General features: G+C 39.4%; 1 non-coding gene across 1 annotated transcript; it reads left to right on the plus strand.

The window, feature by feature from the left end:
- The first annotated feature begins 7,466 nt into the window (after positions 1-7,466).
- On the plus strand, positions 7,467-7,604 carry LOC117095508. Its single transcript, XR_004442043.1, has one exon. It is a non-coding gene; the product is annotated as a small nucleolar RNA SNORA43 (small nucleolar RNA).
- Positions 7,605-7,893: the final 289 nt, after the last annotated feature.

Consider the following 7,893-nt stretch of genomic DNA (forward strand, 5'->3'; position numbering starts at 1 on the left):
ATGGAATGTTTCCTCAGCCAAGCAAACTTTAATACCCACTGATACTTTAGGAGAGAACACAGAGTGCCCAGTGTGACATCTCGGAAACCTGTTCCCTTAACATGGAATTTTCACAGTACACACTTTGAAACACTCATGGAAACATCTTCAAATGGTGTTCCTGGCTCTCACTGTGATCTCGTGTCCCCTCAGCCTTGAATATGCTCTGCAACTTCCATTTGTACTCACCTACATATTACTAAACCTCATTAAAAACCTCTGAGTCTATTGCGTATCTCCAATTAGAACTTCAGCTTCTTGAAGTTGGTTAATTGTATCTATGCATTTTATGTTTACTAGACATAAAAATGAAGACAAGTCTCTACCATTCCCACCTTCCCTTCCCACCACCCAAAGTTCATGATTTATGGTGAGAAACTAAGCTTTGAGTTCATCTCAGATCATCTTAGGCACAGGAAAAGAGGCAATGAGATAACGACCCAAAGTCACACAGAGGTTTCCATGTCTGTGTATATACTGCAGAAAAGAGCGCAAGTTCCTGTGGCTGAAATGGAGGTGTCTGCTTTTAGGAAAAGACTCAGATTTCATATAGAGTAACTTAGTACCATTTGATTTGAATACTATTTGGCAACTGCAAATTAAGTCTGACTGGAATTTTAATCTCATCATTACCACTTTCTGGCTGTTGACATTTAGGCAGGTCTTTGAACCTCTTAGTTTTTTTACCTATACAATGGTACAATTATAGCACCTCCCTCAAATGGTGGGTGATCTCTGTGGCACACTTAGAACAGTGCCTGCAACTAAATGCTCAGTGTGCTATTATTGCTGTTACTGGTTTTATTCTTACCATTTTCATTAAAGCTGACATAATACCATTAGACCAGGAACTGCAAACTCTAATACCTACAGGGTCCGGGTGAATATCACAAATGAGACAAATTGGGTAGTGAATTGGAGTCATTTAAAGGCAGCAGCATTTACTCAGCTTCATTCATTTCTGCCTGTTAAAATGAAGACAAGGTTGACCATCTGCCTGGTATTGGAAAGGATTAAAGAATCAGAATTTTTATGTAGCTTCTGATTTTTAAATGTTGACAATTGTTAGGTTAGAATTAAGCTGTCCAAACAAAACTATCTACAGGCAAACTAACTTTACAGTAGCTAATTTATGACTCCACTCTAGACCCTCAAAAACTATTACTTAATATCGGAATGGCACTGTTATACAAAGAAGGTCATTTTTCAGTTTCTGCTCCTCAGAGAGTGGGAAGATAAGGTCCTTCATCTTTCTTGAAAAACCTTTTACTTTGCTAACCTCAGCAATCCCCGCTAGCTAAATTGCTCTAAAGCTTTTGTCAAGCTTCAGTTCTGCACTTCATTGGCCTACTCCCTCCCTGTAATCCAGGGATGTAAAATACGTTTTTCCTAAAATCTGCATATTTTCGAACCTCCTGCAATTGGTTCCACGAATCTCCCATCACCTGAGTTTGCATTGCTGGTCTATATCCAAATCACCAAATTGCTTTGGAAAAACTTTGGCATGGACCCCTATCTTCCCATACAAACTGCTGTCACCATAGTTCTGGCCCTTTTCACTTTTTCTTTTCTGTTTGAACTGTTAGACAATAGTTTATTGGTCATCTCTGCTGTGTGTTATGTACTGTTGCTGAGGATATAGCCATGAGCAACAGGGACCTCTTCTCAGCTGAGCCTAAATTATTGCAGGAGGAAGCAGAAAATAATCAAGTTTTTTTTTTTTTTATGTTCTTTTTCTTTTTTTTTTTTATTTTTCTATTAATCAAGTTTTTTTTGTTTGTTTTTTGTTTTTTTGTTTTTTTTTGAGACAGAGTCTCCCTCTGTCGCCCAGGCTGGAGTGCAGTGGCGCGATCTCGGCTCACTGCAAGCTCCGCCTCCCGGGTTCACGCCATTCTCCTGCCTCAGCCTCCCCAGCAACTGGGACTACAGGCGCCCGCCACCATGCCTGGCTAATTTTTTTTTTTTGTATTTTTAGTAGAGATGGGGTTTCACTGTGTTAGCCAGGATGGTCTCGATCTCCTGACCTCGTGATCCGCCCGTCTCGGCTTCCCAAAGTGCTGGAATTACAGGCGTGAGCCACCACGCCCGGCCAATAATCAAGTTTTTTAAAAAATAAAAACTTATACTTTGAAAAATGTTAGCCATTCAGAAAAGCTGAGAGAATAATGCAGTGACCACTCACGTATCATCCACCTAGATTCAGATTAATCGAAAGCATTATTTTCATCCTGTCACTGCCTTATACATTGAAGCAATGACTCTTTCAGCCCATAGGATAAATGTAAATTCCCACCCTGTTAATTTGGTTTCTTTAAAGTTCAACTTGTCTTTCCTTAATGTTTGCTCTAGGAGCTGCCATCCTTTAAGCAAGACGATGTGACAGGCATGTCAGTGTCTAATTTTTACAGGAACAGCTGTAAGGTAAGAGATATCCCAATTTTACGGCTTGCACGCTGGTGTTTACCCAGCTAAGACATGGCAGAACCAGGACTGCATCAGCCACATGATCCCACTTGACAAGTGAAAACGTTTTTTGCTGATTGCCTTGCTGCACAAACACTGCTGGACAGGGCTGGTTATTTACTGTCCTGAAAAGACATTGTTCTTTCTCATCTCTGGATGTCTGCCTCCAGTGTATGCTCCACTTGAAATATCCTTTTCTGTTTGCCTATCCAAAGCTTTCAAAATTCAGCACATCTACCTTGCTACTCTCATAAAAGTATACAATTCAAGCCCCATGTGTTAAAAGACCCTGTGATCAGTACTTAATGCATTGTGCATTGAAATCCTTTTTATCATTTATCCTTTTTTTTTTTTAATTTCAGCTTTTATTTTTTATTTTTTATTTTTTTGAGACACAGTCTCACTCTGTTGCCTAAGCTGGAGGGCAGTGGTGTGATCTTGGCTCACTGCAACCTCCGCCTCTCAGGTTCAAGTGGTTCTCCTGCCTCAGTCTCCTGAGTAGCTGAGATTACAGGCGTCTGCCACCATGTCTGGCTAATTTTTGTACTTTTAGTAGGGATGGGGTTTCACCATGTTGGCGAGGCTGGTCTCAAACTCCTGACCTCATGATCTGCCCGCCTCAGCCTCCCAAAGTGCTGGGATTACAGGCGTGAGCCACCCTGACTGGCCTCAGCTTTTATTTTAGATACGGGGATACTATATAGGACTGTTATATGGGTATGTCAGACCCAGGTAATGAGCTAGTACCCAATAGGTAGTTTTTCGACTCATGCCCCCATCCCCATCCCCTCCCTCTCCTCTCTAGTAGTCTGTGGTATCTCTTGTTCCAATGTTTATGTCCATATTAGCTCCCACTTATAATTGAGAAATGTGGTATTTCATTTCTATTCCTGTTATCTGCTTGGGATAATGGCCACTGGTTGCATCCATGTTGTGACAAAGGACATAATTTCATTTTTTATGGCTGTGTAATATTCCGTGGTGTATCGGTACCATGTTTGTTTTCTCCAATCCACCATTGATGGACACCTAGGTTGATTCCATGTCTTTACTGTTGTGAGTAGCACGGTGATGATGATAGGAGTATGTGTGTCTTTTTGGTAGAATGATCTACATTATTTTGGGCATATATATCCAGTCATGGGATTGCTGGGTCAAATGATAGCTCTGTTTTATATTCTCTGAGAAATCTCCAAACTGCTTTCCACAATGGCTGAAGTAATTTACATTCCCACACTGTTTTGTGTGTAAGTGTTCTGTTTTCTCCTCAGCCTCGTCAGCACCTGTTGATTTTTTTACTTTTAATAATAGCCATTCTAACTGGTATGACATGGTATCTCATTGTGGTTTCGATTTGCATTTCTCTGATGATTAGTGATATTGAGCATTTTTTCATTTTTGTTGGTCACTTGAATGTCTTCTTTTGAGGAGTGTCTGTCCATGCCATTTGCCCATTTTTTGATGGAGTTATTTATTTTTTGCTTGTTGATTTGTTTAAATTCCTTATAGATTCTGGATATTAGACCTCTGTCAGATGCATAATTTGTGACTATTTTCTCCCATTCTATAAGTTATCTGTTTACTTGTTGATGATTTCTTTTGTTCAATAAATGGTGCTGGGATAACTGGCAAGCCATATTCAGAAGAATGAAACTAGACCCTTACCTTTTACTGTATACAAAAATTAACTCAAGATGGATTAAAGATTTAAGTGTAAGACCTCAATTTATGAACATCCTAGAAGAAAATATAGGAAATACCCTTATCATTTATCTTACACCCTCAAGCAGATTATACATTAATTAGGGGCAGGGGTTTTGTCTTAAACATTGCCTTTCCCTCTGCATCTTGCTATAGGCCAGAGTTTCTTAACCTCAGCACTGTTGACATTTTGCACCAGTTAATTATTTTGTTGTGTAGGGCTATCCTGTGCAACATGGGATATTGAGCAGTGTTCCTGGCATTACCTGCTAGATGCCAAGAGTACAAACCTCCCAGTCCTGTAGTACATCTCCAGACACTGCCGATGATGCCCTGGGGGGAAAGATTGTCCCAGTTCATTACCATTGTCATAGACTTAACATTTAGGAGTTACTCCAGTGGATGGCAATGATGGCGCTTCTCCTACACAGCATCACTATTGTCTACTCAAATAAAGCTCTGTAGACTTCTATTGCCCTCTTGTTTTTGTGAGGACAAAATTTGTTTTAAATGAGGAACTCATTTAATAGAGTGGTATACAGCAATGTTCCAACTGTTTTTATTTGTCAAGATACTTTGATAATCTAGGGAAATATGTAGGTTTTCTACAAATATAAGCAACATTTTTAGCCTGTTAATATGATTGTCCCATACAGGTTCTGTTTTCTTACTGTAGTGGTAACCAACTTTTATCTGAGGGACAACTAGCTGTGACTATTGAATTATTTTAATGCTATGTTAGAGAATTAGATAATTAGATGATCTAATACCCGAATACCTTCATTTTGTTATGTCTGTATTTTTTTAATGTTTTAATAGACTTCATTTTTTAAAGCAATTTTAGGTTCACAGCAATATTGAGCAAAAGGTACAGAGATTTCCCAGTTACCCTTTGCCCTTACATGTGCATAACTCCCCCATTATCAACAACCCCCACCAGCGGGGTGCATTTGCTACAACTGACAAACCTGCATCGACACATCATCACCCCAAGTCCATAGGTTACCTTGGAGGGTTCACTCTTGCAAGAACCTTAATTTTTTTTTTAACCATCTATTTATTTGTAGAGACAGGGTTTTGCTATGTTGCCCAGACTGGTCTCAAACTCCTGGGCTCAAGTGGTCCCCCCGCCTCAGCCTCCCACATAGCTAGAACTGCAGGCACACACCACCTCACACAGCTAATACCTTAATTTTTGATCAGACACTTCAGTGACAGTCAAGTGGTTGTTAAAGTGAATTACTTAGTTGTTTAATCAGTAATTTCGTGTATTATGATACCTGAAAGATTGGGCAAATGAGATTGAATCTGCTGCAAGTCAGCTTCTCTCCTGGTAACAGGAAATCCTGGAATGTGTATCTTTGGTATGAATTAGGAGTCATTGTGAGTTCCATTCTTCATAATAGCACCGTGTTTTGTTTAATCATAGATCTTCCCTGCCCTAAAACTATTTTTGTGACTAATATATGTGAAGCCCCTGTGAGAGCTGTACTGAACATATGCTGCTTTTTGTCTGAGGATTGTTCCTCTCACTGATGAAATGATTCTAGTGAACCAGCCAACAAAATAACTTCCTGGCCTGGCCACACCTAGTACTGCATTCCCCTGGACACTGTAATTGGTTCAGGAGGGAGCATATGACCTAAGCTGGGCCACAAGGAGTTCTTCTCTTGTAGTTTTTCAATGTGGCCGTGAAACATGGCCATGTCTAAGGGCATAGCAGAGCAGGAAGGGTATTTATTGCAGCCGGACCATTCCCTGATCCATGGGAAAAGGTAGTCTGCAGTAGGAGAGGATCAGTGCAGCTCAAAAGGAAGCAGGGCCCAGAGAGAGGAGCAGAATCTGAACAATTTTGTTTGAGTCCCTGAATTGAGTTGTGGCTGAAGTTAGCCTCCCAGTTATGTGAGCAAATGAATCCTCTTTCTACTTAAGCTACTTTGATTTGGATTGGTACCACTTGCACTAAAAGTATCTGTGTTAATTCAAGGATTTTCCTGTTGATGGATAGTTTGAATCACTTGGTACAACCAGCTATTACTACCATACTATACTTTTGCTTGCATACTTTTGCTTGCAGCTCTTTCTTTTAACTATAGATGGAAATAAGTACAGACTCAAAGAAGCCTATGGAAAAAATACAATAAAGGACCTTTCGGTGTCTCTGAATACTTTATGGAAACATCTAAATGAGAGATTTTTAGATGCGGTTAATTGTTTCACTAGAAATCACTGCTCCATTTTTATAAATTACAGAGAATCTGGCCTTTAACAGCACCCTTCCTGGGCTTTGAAATGCACTGCACAGGTGCAACAATTCAATTCACAAACAAAAATTGGTTTTATATTACCAGTGAGAAGGACTAACCGTAGCTATTTTGGGAGTTGTAATACCTCCTTTAAGCCACAAAGATACTTGAGCACATTACCTTAACAACCAACGTATTCTGGAGATCATTTTACAGTGTGAAATACTGAATAGCAAGAACATTGTAAACATTTTCAATCTTCTTACACAATATAAATGTAGTCTGAAAATCCCATTACACACAAATACATACAGGCTCTTAAAATACAGGAAATAATGTGAAAAATAAGTATTACCACCATTCCTCAAGTCTCTAGAACAATTTTACTCTTCTCCCTAATATAATTTTTTGTCCAGAAAAGGAAAAGACTAAACTCATGGATAGTTATCCAAACAGGTAAAGGAGAGAAGAGGAAATTGTTTGTGGTGAATGAAAGATACTGCCTACAATAGCACAAATAATCCCATTCACAGCTGCCAGCCTGCTAAGCATTGCTTACTTATGCTGCGGGCAACTATTGTGGAAATGACAGGAGGACAGGAAGGCATGAGAAAGGGGCAGACAGCTACTGATGAAAGAGTCATTAACTACTGTAGATACTTCTTGGAGATTGGAAGTTGAATTTTACATTTCTTTATATCCCCAGGTTTAATTTTTAAAAAATCACTTGTAGGTGTTCAATAAACATTTGATAAATGAATGGGGAACAGATAAGTTATTTTCCTTGAATCCTAGGCAGGATGATTTGATACACTTTGGATTATTGAGGTTTTATGAAATTTTAAATGCAGGGAGAACTACTATTTGCCCAATTGAAGTCCAAATATAAGCATTTTATGGTAAACCAGGAGAAAGTAGAAGGCAAAAATGCATTAGCTTAAAACCTAGAACACCAAATGAAGATAAAATGTATGCATGAAAGTGTGTTAAAGAAAATCGTTGCACTGCCCTGCAGATGCTATCCTGGACTTGCCAGCCCCATAAACACAGTTGCTCTGCTGTGCCTGTACTATTGGAGCAAAGAAAAAGTGGCTATCTCTATGCTCAGTGTTCACAAACCAGTGAGCACTAAGAATGGTTTATAGCCTGACATTTCTTAGAAAAGAAGAAGAAGAAGAAAACTGTTGCATAGTATCAACTAAATTTGAACATACATGTTTCCTATGATTCAGTAATTCTTTTTTTTCCGTTTTTTTTTTTTTCTTTTCTTGTTTTTTTGAGACAGAGTCTCACTGTCACTGAGGAAGGAGTGCAGTGGCGCGATCTCGGCTCACTGCAACCTCCACCTCCTGGATTCAAGCACTTCTCCTTCCTCAGCCTCCTGAGTAGCTGAGATTACAGGCACCTGCCATCACACCTGGCTACTTTTTGTCTTTCTTGTAGA

Source organism: Trachypithecus francoisi, unplaced genomic scaffold (assembly GCF_009764315.1).
Source record: "Trachypithecus francoisi isolate TF-2019V2 unplaced genomic scaffold, Tfra_2.0 Lachesis_group13, whole genome shotgun sequence".
NCBI lineage: Eukaryota > Metazoa > Chordata > Mammalia > Primates > Cercopithecidae > Trachypithecus > Trachypithecus francoisi.